Raw genomic sequence first — 14048 nt, forward strand, 5'->3', positions numbered from 1 at the left:
TTCATATAGTGTGATTTGTAGTAAACTTTACAAGACGAGGATCTTTGACGACGGTGCTGTGCACAAATATGCATTCCACGTGATTTTTTGACGAAACTGGGACACATCTGTTACTACGGATGCACTCGAGAATAGGTAGTGCTGTAAACCAGTGGTGCAAATTAAATAATTTAGAACACAGTCTGGTGGAATAATCTCCTTTTGCAAATTTATTGAGGCTCCAGGGCCCATTCAGTTCTTCTCTATTATTGGCTGTCGACAGTTCATGAACTGAAAGACCAGTAGAAGGACGACAGATCCACATGCTTTAGAAATATCCGTGTTAATTGAAGGGACCCACTTACCGTCAAGAGGAGGATTAGAAGGCCCATCGAGATCACACGCTGCTTAAACATGAATGCTGTGAGTGTTAATCCTCCCCACCGTGTATTCCATGGATTCCTTTCACGGAGCTATCCTCATTAATAGCAGGAGGAAGTGCTGTAACTTTGCAGGAGCTACTGGAAATTTTTTAGCTCTGTTACTTCACAGTAGCAGCTTCAGCTTATCACGTCACTAATAGTAACTGAAGTAAAAATTAAAATACTTCCACTGATAAATTACGTGAAGATTCGATGCAAGCCTAACTGGTTAATTGCCTACCACCAACTGCGTTTAACTTCATTGCTGGAAAATAATAGAAACACGGAAGAAAAAAATAAACTAAGAACGAATAGTGTGAATCTGACTAGACTCGAAAAACAAGACATAAAGATTAAATGTCTAGTATTTGCGTGTAATATGTCATTACTAAAAAGAAATAAATATGATTTTCAGAAAATTCTTGAAAAACTAAATGTGTCTGACGCAAGATTGCTCATGAGACAACTATTATAACTTCCTTGGCACTCTTTGTGGTTCTTTAGTGGATACAGAAGCGAGGAGCATATGCCGCTCATGAACAGAAAATTCAGATATTAATTTATTCTACACCTAATATCAAATAGTAAAAATAATAATAGTTGCAGCGTCAGTTGCTAGCAGTAGCTTTGAATCTTGAAACGTGTACGGATCCGCAAATTTACAAATCAATCGATTTTCAGTACAATAACTACTCAGTAGATCACGAGCCCCGGCCACTATGAAAGTCTGTAAATAGTACACTGCTGGCCACCGTAAATGCAACACCCTGAAGGAAGCATCCGAATCAAGTGAAATTTACACCATGGGTTTGCAGCGATGAGATATGCAACTCATTAGAATTTCAGCGCAGACGCACATCACGCGCGCCTGTGGCGCCACCTCATAGCGCCATTTAAGGCTTGGCGATTTCGACGAGTGTACGTTCGGCACGTGTGTTTACCTTGTGGTTGTTTCACAAGACGATCAGTTATGCCTCGTAGACAACAGCGAACATCGTTTGATCAAGTATCCGAGTTCGACAGAGGAAGGATAGTGGCTTACCGAGATTGTGGATTACCATACAGAGAAATCGCTAGTCGTGTTGAACGAAACCAAACAACTGTAGTGCGGATATGTGACCGTTGGATGCAGGAGGGTACGACGGACCGACGTGGTCGATCGCATTCACCTCGGTGCACCACTGCACGTGCTGATAGGCAAATTGTGCGCATGGCAGTGACGGATCGCTCAGTGACATCCCGAACCGTAGCACAGCACATTGCGTCTGTAACGCATCATCCAGTGTCTGCGCGTACCATTCGACGCCGTTTACAGCAGAGTGGTCTGTCCGCAAGACGTCCATTGCTTCGTCTACCATTGACGCAGAACCACAGACGTCTCCGTCGCCAATGGTGTGATGACAGACGGATGTGGACGGCAGAATGGAATGACGTTGTCTTTACTGACGAGGCACGCTTCTGTCTGCAGCACCACGATGGTCGGATTCGAGTGTGGAGACACCGTGGAGAGAGGATGCTGGACAGCTGCATTATGCACCGCCACACTGGTCTTGCACCGGGTATTATGGTATGGGGCGGTATTGGATATTACTCTCGCACGCCTCTAGTACGCATTGCCGGTACTTTAAATAGCCGGCGCTACATATCCGAGGTGCTGGAGCCAGTTGTCCTTCCTTACCTTCAGGGCTCGGCCACAGCCATATTTCAACAGGACAATGCGCGACCACACGTGGCACGAATTGTCCAAAGGTTCTTCGTCAATAACCAGATTGAATTGCTTCCCTGGCCGGCTCGCTCTCCGGATCCTTCGCCGATAAAAAACATGTGGTTCATGGTTGCTCAACGAGTGACCCAGATTACATCCCCAGCTGCCACACCAGATGATCTTTGGCAACGTGTGGAAGCTGCTTGGGCTGCTGTACCCCAGGAACACATCCAACGTCTCTTTGACTCAATGCCGAGACGTGTGGCAGCAGTGATCTCCAACAATGGCGGCTACTCTGGCTACTGATGCTGGCAGGAACCACATGTCACAGACGTCTGTAAACGTAATCATTTGATACTTGGTCAACATGTTATCTACAAAATAAATTTTGTTGTGCTACCTCTTGTCTTTCTTGGTGTTGCATTTACGGTGGCCAGCAGTGTAGTACAGTAGTAACTACTGTGAAATACACAAAATGGGCTCAGTGTATTGGTGGGCAGGAAATCGCGTATGTGTTACAAACCACAGTGATTGAGATGTCACAAATATCACAATAACAACTTTACAGAATCTAACTGCCATTTCAGTCACAATTAACAGTTGCAAGTACGATTTCACATTCAACGCCGTGTGCCATCCGTTGCCCGAATTTCGTACTGCTTTCTGTAAACCTGGTGTCATGCTGTGGAATTAGCTGCGATTTCAGTGACAAGTCGCGGCTAGAAGCCGCAAGTAGCAACTAAAAAGCGCAGTTAACAGTGAACGCCTTGTGCCATCTGTTGGCCAAAGTTCGTACTACGCTCTTTCTCTGCGATTAGCTATCGAGTCTAACTGCGAATTTTGTGACAAATCGCAACTAGAAGTCGCAGGTAGCAATTAAAAAGGGCAATTAACATTCTTTGCCGAATGCCATCTGTTGACCGACGTTCGTACTTCATTATAAGAACCTTGTGTCTCACGAGATAGATGTACTCTGTGTGCATACTATATGACGACATGCACATTCAGCATCAGTGCCGGCCGGAGTGGCCGAGCGGTTCTAGGCGCTACAGTCTGGAACCGCGTGACCGCTACGGTCATAGGTTCGAATCCTGCCTCGGGCATGGGCGCCCCCACAAGAACTTTTAGCCGACACTACAACTACCTACAAAGTAAGCTTTTCCTGTGTTACCTTCAAGTACTGCACTTAAACTATTTCTGATTTAACTGGAGGATCCGTATTTCCCACTTTTATATCAACAGCCTCAAAACTCACACTCTAGACCTCAGGCTTTGTTACAGGTCAGTGTCACCACAACATGATTGCAGATAATTAAATAGCTTAAAATTTACGAGTATAGGACGGCTTAACGTGGGGAAAATGAGATTTTCATTATTCACTCACTGTATGTCAATTTCTCCATATCTGTTGACAATGGAATTTTCAATTATCGCTATACTGAGTGACTGAAGCGTAGTTCAGGTACCTGTGAACATAACAATACATTGGAATTCGTTTTCTAAACACGAACTATTACCGTACTGTATGGCTACTTTCGTATTAATTACACTATTAATATTTTCCCAATTGTTTCTTTAATACAAAATTAAAATCAACGGAAGAACAAATGTAAAACATACTTACTAATGACAGTTTTCTTGACATGCTACTTTCTGTGTGGACAAGTGTAACTTTTTCATACGGTGATAAATCGCAGAAATCGCAGGAGTCGCAGAAATAGCAGTGTTAGAGTGCGGAGGGATACAAGATCTGGATTCGTTAACTGCGATTCTTAACAGCGGCAAATCACAGTTAAGAATAACGGATACTGAAAAGTAGCATTCACAGAAATCACTGATATCGGAAAATCGCAGTTTAGCCCATCACTAGCTCAGCGCATGAATGATCGAACTTACGTACACCCACCGCTGAAGCTCCGGAGAGGGGATGCTTGCATCTCATTGGCAGCGGCGTAATCGTTCGTGGCAGAGCCCTCGTGCCCCGGTGGCGGTTGTAGGAAACGTGGCAGCGTAACTGACGGCGTACCTATTTGAAAGTGCGGCCGACCGGATAGCGGCCGATACCGCACCGCTCCCCGGCCCAAATTGGAAGGTACGGGGAAAGGCCTGTGCCGTGGATAGTAAAGAGGCTCGTAGCTTGGCTGGGGGAAGGTAAACTGCCACGGAAAACAATGCGCAGGACGCTCCGACGCCACAGGTAGGAGCATAGACGGTGATAAAGAGGATGATGGCATCTAGCTGACGGTGACTGCATCGATGTCTACGGGAGAGTGCGTTGCGGCGGACGCATCTGACAGCGTTACGACTGTTGGAAATCGTGCATTGAAGAAAACTGAAACAGTTTGATCTACGGCAGGAGCACTGAATTCACGGAGGCGTAGCTGATTTTTGAGGTGCTGATGAGTACTTGCGCTGCAGAAAATAGTGTATTGCGCTCTGCCAGCTGATGTGTAAACAACGCCGTATTCCCATAGATGTGGCTTGTTATACATTCGATATTGAACTCTGACGTTCGGGTGAAATTTAGTGGTGAATTCTGATGCTGGAGCAGAGCGGTAAAGACTAAGCAGATGAAGTAAGGTCTGAAGGCGTCTTCCAATACAAACGTTCTAACGGCGAAATGTCAGGAGCAAGCAAAGTACGATATGTACTCGGAAAATATCAGTCATTGTGAAGTTAGAAGTTTTGATATTTGCGTCGTGAACGTTCGAACGAAATGTTCGGCTCCACCGTTAGACTGTGGCGAGAATGATACTGTCATAACATGCTTTATTCCACTATCTTTGCCAAATTGGGCAAATTCCTTGGAAGTAAAAGAAGGTCCATTGTCAGACACCATTGTTAGTGGCAATTCTTCGAGAGAAAATACAGAAGCGAGCACTTTGATAGCGCTGCTAGCATTCATCGAGTGCATTGGTATAACAAATGGATATTTGCTGTATGCATCGACGATTATCAACTAATTTGTTTGCCATAAAGGTCCAGCAAAGTTTATAGGCGGCGTTTCCATGGAGTATCAGAGAGTGGCCAGGAGAAAAATTCCTGGAGTAGAGTGATGGTCCGCGCATGTGCGACAGTGTGCCATCGTACGTTCTAGTTGCTTATCTAAACCAAGCCACGTACACTGTTGGTGCGCCGACTTCCTAGTGAGAACTGTTCCTCAGGGACCTCTATATAGGAGATATAACACTTGGTGGTACAATGAGGTAGGGTTTAACAGACTTGTGTGTTCGTTGGGCGTGCGAAGCAGAATCACATCCTTCAGAAAAAATAAACTGTTGCAGTGCACAAAATATCTTCGCACTAAGGGATCGGGGATATATTTCTGAGAGTGCGGCCAACTTTTGCGAATGTAACTTTTCAACAAACGTAGTGATTGCTCATGCTCTGTGGCTCGTGTAGTCCGCCATGAATCAATAGGAAAAGAATCCAGTGCTTGCAAATCAGAAGAATCAATATATAAACAAGGAGCTTCCGGTGCGTCAAATGGTGCATCTGCGCCGATAGGTAAACGAGATAATGTGTTGGCGTTTGCGCGTTGCGCCGTCGAACAATACGGAAGATCATACTTGTAATTTGACAATAATAGCGGCCAACGTTGAAGACTCTGCGCCATGTGTTCCGGAACTTATTTTGAAGGATGAAACAGTGCAGTCAAAGGCTTGTGGTCTGTGACTGGGAAAAATTTTCTGCCATACAAGTAAGCCGGCCGAGGTGGTCGAGCGGTTCTAGGCGCTACAGTCTGGAGCCGCGCGACCTCTACGGTCGCAGGTTCGAAGCCTGTCTCGGGCATGGATGTGTGTGATGTCCTTAGGTTAGTTAGGTTTCAGTAGTTCTAAGTTCTAGGGCACTGATGACCTAAGAAGTTAAGTCCCATAGTGCTCAGAGCCATTTGAACCATTTTTGATAACGACGACGATGATGATGAATGTGGTTTATAACAGACTCAACAGTGTAGTTATTAGGCTCCAATTTCATTCTCTGGGACAACAAAATACTGTTGTTTCCTCCTACTACACATTTCGGTAGTTTAATAAAAGACTCAAATAGCGAATTTTTGCTTTCTTTTCTGATCTGTTAAAAATTAATAGATTTTAAAGTCTCTTCTTCTTATCTGAAATTCTAACAGCTCTGAAGGGAATTTTTGTTTTCAACGTGCGAAAATTATCAAACAGAGGTAATATGAAAAAAAAGAGGTGGTATACTTTACGTACCCTTCATTCCACACCGTAATACGGTATTAAATTTTCGAGTAATTCATCGACAGAAGCTGAAGTTGAAAAGTTCGTAATTTGTTTCTGGAGAGAATTCAAAAACATTTTGCAGAAGACTGTTCAAAGAACTGCTTACGGTAGTTACAATTCCGTAGTTCTTGGTACGTGAACCCTTCTCGTGCCACACTTACCCACCATATCTTAGATACCATTAAAGATGAAGCGGGATGGAATCATGGTTGGTAGTCACAATTTATAATTAAGACAGTTTATTGACATTACGCCTTTTAAGGAATTTGAGAATTACAAATTGTAGACGAGCCACTAGATAAAGATTTGCAAATACAGTTAGAAACCCAATGTACTCAGTACTCAAATAAACAGTCCCTTAAGAGATAGTTACAAAAAACTTAATGTGCCAGGCATTTATAGAAACCTTAAGCATAGCAATTATCAGTTACTTCACATAGCCACTTCATCAAACTCCTTAAAACCAGTTATTACATTAAGATGGCCACACTTATACCCTAAAATACCCTTATAAAATTACTATTTCACTGCACACCGCGCGACTGAATGTCACCTGCTGGCGTTGCGGGAACGTGACGCAGTAAGGAAAGTGTGTGTGTATGTGTATTTAATCGGGGACCTAGGAACGACGGAGAGGCTTCGTCGCTGCCGTAGCCCTCAGTGGTTAACAATCGCACAAAAGACACAACAGTCCACTCACCCCATCGCCGCCCCACACCGAACCCAGCGTTATTGTGCGGTTCGGACCCCATTGGAGCCCCCCCCCCCCCCCCCGGGAACGTCTCATACCAGACGAGTATAACCCCAAATGTAGGCGTGGTGAAGTGAAGTAATTATGGTGTACGCGTACGTGGAGACAGTGTTTGCGCAGCAATTAAAAAAAATGTTCAAATGTGTGTGAAATCTTATGGGACTTAACTGCTAAGGTCATCAGTCCCTAAGCTTACACACTACTTAACCTAAATTACCCTAAGGACAAACATACTCGCACATGCCCTAGGGAGGACTCGAACTTCCGCCAGGACCAGCCGCACAGTCCATGACTGCAGCGCCTGAGACCGCTCGGCTAATCCCGCGCGGCGCGCAGCAATCGCCGACATAGTGTAACTGAGGTGGATTAAGGGGAACCAGCCCGCATTTGCCAAGGTAGGTGGAAAACCGCTTTAAAAACCATCCACAGGCTGGTCGGCACACCGTACCTCGACACTAATCCGCGGGGCGGATTCGTGCCGGGGATCGGCACACCTTCCCGCTCGGGAAGCAGCACACTAGATCGCGCGGCTAGCCGGGCGGGCAGGAAAAATGTAGACGAGGAGCAGATAGGAATGGGGAATCGTTTGAGCGATGATATTGGCCGCAAATGGGGAAATTCACTGACGTGAACGACTTTGACAAAGGGCAGGTTGTTACCGCCCAACGCCTGGAAAGGAGCGCCTTGGAGACGGCGAAGCTGGTCGCCTGCTGCTGTCGCTGTCGCTGCTACCTGTTTGTGTGCTACTGTCGTGAGCATTTACGGAAAGTGATTGAAGGATTATGACTCCGCAATTTGGTGACAGTACTGGACGTCCATGCCTATTCACAGAACGTGAGGTCGGAGGTAAGCTCGCTCTGTAAAGCAGGTTAAAGGCGCTGCAGTCTGGAACCGCAAGACCGCTACGGTCGCAGGTTCGAATCCTGCCTCGGGCATGGATGTTTGTGATGTCCTTAGGTTAGTTAGGTTTAACTAGTTCTAAGTTCTAGGGGACTAATGACCTCAGCAGTTGAGTCCCATAGTGCTCAGAGCCATTTGAACCATCTGTAAAGCAGGATGTATGGCGACCTGTGGTAGATCTATCGACGAACTACAGGGTGATTCAAAAAGAATACCACAACTTTAAAAATGTGTATTTAATCAAAGAAACATAATATAACCTTCTGTTATACATCATTACAAAGAGTATTTAAAAAGGTTTTTTTTCACTCAAAAACAAGTTCAGAGATGTTCAATATGGCCCCCTCCAGACACACGAGCAATATCAACCCGATACTCCAACTCGTTCCACACCCTCTGTAGCATATCAGGCGTATCAGTTTGGATAATTGCTGTTATTTCTCGTTTCAAATCATCAATGGTGGCTGGGAGAGGTGGCCGAAACACCATATCCTTAACATACCCCCATAAGAAAAAATCGCAGGGGGTAAGATCAGGGCTTCTTGGAGGCCAGTGATGAAGTGCTTTGTCACGGGCTGCCTAGCGGCCGATCCATCGCCTCGGGTAGTTGACGTTCAGGTAGTTACGGACAGATAAGTGCCAATAAATAATTGATTGTGGAATTTGCAGCTCTCTGCTAGCTCTGCGAGTCGATTTTCCTGGGCTGCGAACAAATGCTTGCTGGATGCGTGCTACATTTTCATCACTCGTTCTCGGCCGTCCAGAACTTTTCCCTTTGCACAAACACCCATTCTCTGTAAACTGTTTATACCAACGTTTAATACACCACCTATCAGGAGGTTTAACACCATACTTCGTTCGAAATGCACGCCGAAAAACTGTCGTCGATTCACTTCTGCCGTACTCAATAACACAAAAAGCTTTCTGTTGAGCGGTTGCCATCTTAGCGTCAACTGACGCTGACGCCTAGTCAACAGCGCCTCAAGCGAACAAATGTACAACTAAATGAAACTTTATAGCTCCCTTAATTCGCCGACAGATAGTTCTTAGCTCTGCCTTTTGTCGTTGCAGAGTTTTAAATTCCTAAAGTTGTCGCCCGGGTTCCCGGGTTCGATTCCCGGCGGGGTCAGGGATTTTCTCTGCCTCGTGATGACTGGGTGTTGTGTGCTGTCCTTAGGTTAGTTAGGTTTAAGTAGTTCTAAGTTCTAGGGGACTGATGACCATAGCTGTTAAGTCCCATAGTGCTCAGAGCCATTTTGAACCTAAAGTTGTGGTATTCTTTTTGAATCACCCTGTATACTGCTGGCGTAGGCACAGGTGTCTCGGAGCACACCGTTCCGCTTACGTTGTTGGATAGGAGACATCGCAGCAGACGAGCCGTATGTGCTCCCATGTTGACTCAAATACATTGTCAGTTTCGGCTGCAGTGGGCACGGGATCAGTGAGATTGGACAGTGAATCAATGTAAACGTGTCACATAGTCGGTTAAGTCACGTTACTTGTTAAATCAGGTCGACAGTGGCGTCCGGATACGCCGTCTTCTAGGCGAACGACTGCTCGAAACATACATCGCGCCACGAATGCAGGCCAGCGCCTGTATTATGCAATGGGCGACATTCAACTGGGCTTCCGTGAGACCTGTGGTAGTAATCTAAGGCATCATAACGTCCGTGGACTTCGTTAACATTATTGCGGGCCATCTAAGTCTTTCCACGCTTGGTGTCTTTGCCAACGGCGATGGTCCCTGTCACTATGATTAATAACAGAGTCGCATGGCCACAATCGTGCTACAGTGGCTTGGGCAGCATGATAGTGAACTCACGTTGATGTCTGGGCTACCAGATTTGCCTGTTTTTAACCAGTTGGAAGAGATCTGGGATACGCCCACAAACCACCGTCCTATAATTCACAAAAAATTACACGACCTCTTTGAAGGTAACTGGTGCATATACTGTTAAGGGCTTGTCGAATGCGTGACACACAGAACTGCTATTATGTTGCGTTCCAAACGCGGACTAACACGCTATTAAGCAGCTGTCCAAAATGTTTTGGCATATTTATGTACAGGGTGTTTCAAAAAGACCGGTATATTTGAAACGGCAATAAAAACGAAACGAGCAGCGATAGAAATACACCGTTTGTTGCAATATGCTTGGGACAACAGTACATTTTCAGGCGGACAAACTTTCGAAATTACAGTAGTTACAATTTACAACAACAGATGGCGCTGCAAGTGATGTGAAAGATATAGAAGACAACGCAGTCTGTGGGTGCGCCATTCTGTACGTCGTCTTTCTGCTGTAAGCGTGTGCTGTTCACAACGTGCAAGTGTGCTGTGGACAACATGGTTTATTCCTTAGAACAGAGGATTTTTCTGGTGTTGGAATTCCACCGCCTAGAACACAGTGTTGTTGCAACAAGACGAAGTTTTCAACGGAGGTTTAATGTAACCAAAGGACCGAAAAGCGATACAATAAAGGATCTGTTTGAAAAATTTCAACGGACTGGGAACATGACGGATGAACGTGCTGGAAAGGTAGGGCGACCGCGTACGGCAACCACAGAGGGCAACGAGCAGCTAGTGCAGCAGGTGATCCAACAGCGGCCTCGGGTTTCCGTTCGCCGTGTTGCAGCTGCGGTCCAAATGACGCCAGAGTTTACACCTCTATCCATACAAAATTCAAACGCGGCAACCCCTCAGCGGCGCTACCATTGCTGCACGAGAGACATTCGCTAACGATATAGTGCACAGGATTGATGACGGCGATATGCATGTGGGCAGCATTTGGTTTACTGACGAAGCTTATTTTTACCTGGACGGCTTCGTCAATAAACAGAACTGGCGCATATGGGGAACCGAAAAGCCCCATGTTGCAGTCCCATCGTCCCTGCATCCTCAAAAAGTACTGGTCTGGGCCGCCATGTCTTCCAAAGGAATCATTGGCCCATTTTTCAGATCCGAAACGATTACTGCATCACGCTATCTGGACATTCTTCGTGAATTTGTGGCGGTACAAACTGCCTTAGACGACACTGCGAACACCTCGTGGTTTATGCAAGATGGTGCCCGGCCACATCTCACGGCTGACGTCTTTAATTTCCTGAATGAATATTTCGATGATCGTGTGATTGCTTTGGGCTATCCGAAACATACAGGAGGCGGCGTGGATTGGCCTCCCTATTCGCCAGACATGAACCCCTGTGACTTCTTTCTGTGGAGACACTTGAAAGACCAGGTGTACCGCCAGAATCCAGAAACAATTGAACAGCTGAAGCAGTACATCTCATCTGCATGTGAAGCCATTCCGCCAGACACGTTGTCAAAGGTTTCGGGTAATTTCATTCAGAGACTACGCCATATTATTGCTACGCATGGTGGATATGTGGAAAATATCGTACTATAGAGTTTCCCAGACCGCAGCGCCATCTGTTGTTGAAAATTGAAACTACTGTAATTTCGAAAGTTTGTCTGCCTGAAAATATACTGTTGTCCCAAGCATATTGCAACAAACGGTGTATTTCTATCGCTGCTCGTTTAGTTTTTATTGCCGTTTCAAATATACCGGTCATTTTTGAAACACCCTGCATGATACAAGACACCAGAGATTAATTATTGTGTAAAGGATCAAATTTGTAAGTTTTTTTTATTTTTTACGCATCATGAATGGCCATCTTATTTAGGATGTGTGGAAAGAACATTACCATATCAATTGTTCTGATTTTTTGACACGTTCCACATCCTCGACCACATTCTTATTGTGGGTTTACATAGCGAACAGTGTATCTACTATGATGTACTCGATAGTATATTCTATTTACACTTACGATTGTCACTGAATGACAGATATAGGAGTTACCGGCCTTTTGAATTTCCGCTGCTACCATTGTTATAAGAACCGACCCGTAGCATGCATCTTTACACAACAGTGGGTCCGCAATCAATGTCCATTTATTAACAGAATGGAAGTTCGCGAAGGGTCGAGTCGAAACAGGTCAAGTGAAAATTCAATTTCGGTGCCTTTGTTCTCTCCTTATGGAGAACGCTGTAAATTGGCCTGGTGTTCAAACGTTCCTTTCGCCCGTACGTTGGAGCTTCCGTGGCGTCGATCGAAATCACATTCGCGGCCGCGAAAGATTCCACTCGCGTCCGTGTACGAATTGTACGACGTATTCCCCCGCAGACTTAGTCGGGAACGTTTATTGGAGTATCCAGATTAATTTTCTGTTATGTAACCTTATAAAATCAGTCTAAATAAGAGTCGACAGCCTAGCTTTGACTCATGAGACAGGGTAAAATTCTCATTATTTCAATGCCAATATGCAAACGGCTGTAGCAATCCCAACTACTATCAGAAACATTCCGAGATACGGTCGCTGGAGCGGAAAAAGTTCACCGCTAACAGCTCACACGTCGCAGACAACTGACGTTTGACAACTTGCGCAGATAATCTCCACGACACAACACAGGCATACAGCTGAAGGTCAAGGGGGAGCGAAGCACACAAAACACCACTCAAAAATTTCTATCAGAGGCATGGGCAACCTTTGTTGGCCCGCGAGCCTCATTCACATACATACACTATGTGATCAAAAGTATCCGGACACCCCCAAAAACATACGTTTTTCATATTAGGTGCATTGTGCTGCCACCTACTACTAGGTACTCCATGTCAGCGACCTCAGTAGTCGTTAGACATCGTGAGAGAGCAGAATAGGGCGCTCCGCGGGACTCACGGACTCCGAACGTGGTCAGGTGATTGGGTGTCACTTGTGTCATACGCCTGTACGCGAGATTTACACACTCCTAAACATGCCTAGGTTCACTGTTTCCGATGTGATAGTGATGTTGAGCCGTGAAGGGACGCGTACAGCACAAAAGCGTACAGGCCGACCTCGTCTGTTGACTGACAGAGACCGCCGATAGTTGAAGAGGGTCGTAATGTGTAATAGGCAGACATCTGTCCAGACCATCACACAAGAATTCCAAACTGCATCAGGATCCACTGCAAGTACCGGTGTTTTATGGAAACAAATACAACTTACTTACCTGTATTAGACCACACCAAATCCAACACATCCACTAAAGCACTAACGTCGAACAAGCTAATGGCTCCGCGATCTGATGTGAGGACTCTGCTTACCAGGTACGTGCACTCTTACTTAAAAGCAACAGTGGAGGATAATAACTGGGATGACTCAACCTGAATCCGCGTCCGCTTGCGGGAACCCACTATTCGGTTTGTTACAGATTTTCGTAATTTAAGGAATAACTCGGTTGATCACGGAAGGATCACCTTCTCCCAGCTTCAAAAGTACGCTATAAAACATCTTCTCCGCCCCAGAAGGGACACACTTTCAACACTCATCGGGGTCTGCACGCCGACTCCACGATTTCAAAAGATCCACGCCGCTCCATGAAATAATTTAGCATTCAAGCCTTCCATTCACTTCTATTCCCAATTAGAATTCAGGAATTTTCATTGTCAAATTTTCTGCCCCTTCTAACACAGCTTCTGTAAGGTGCATCTGCCTGGCAGGAGGTCCAGAACTTTGTCTGTAGCGGATGTTGGAAATCACCGCACATACTGGAAAAATTACTCACTCTTAAAATCAGGCTAGTCGGCTCAGACCGCCGTCCATTTAGGGGTATTAGTGAAAGACTTGCCCATCATTTTCTGGCAGAACAATAAATCCCTTCCCATTGCAGCTGGGACTGGCCGAGGCGACTACAAAACGAAAAGTTCTAGCACACATGTGCGTCACGGAAATGATATGTTACAGTGCTTACTAGCGACCCGTCCCAGCTTCACATGGGAAGCACAACGTATCCACGGCCAGCTGACCTCTCTGGTGTAGCGGTGCTAAATTACACTGTTTTACAGAAAAAAAGAGCACCCAGAGGACACAGACCGATGCCGATGTAACTTTGTACATGTACACACCATCGAAGAGTATGTAAATGAGAAGAGATGCATCCCTTTGTGACAGGTAGAATGGCCACGAGCTTGCATTATTGTTTTTCGTGTATATAGCGGACGTGAGCGTCT

General features: G+C 45.5%; 1 protein-coding gene across 1 annotated transcript in view; it reads left to right on the forward strand.

Moving 5' to 3' along the window:
• LOC126249419 (alkaline phosphatase, tissue-nonspecific isozyme-like) overlaps window positions 1-14048 on the forward strand; it is a 592519-nt gene that overhangs the window by 335105 nt on the left and 243366 nt on the right. The gene's annotated exons all lie outside the window — the stretch shown is intronic.

This window comes from Schistocerca nitens, chromosome 3, assembly GCF_023898315.1.
Source record: "Schistocerca nitens isolate TAMUIC-IGC-003100 chromosome 3, iqSchNite1.1, whole genome shotgun sequence".
NCBI classification, from domain to species: domain Eukaryota; kingdom Metazoa; phylum Arthropoda; class Insecta; order Orthoptera; family Acrididae; genus Schistocerca; species Schistocerca nitens.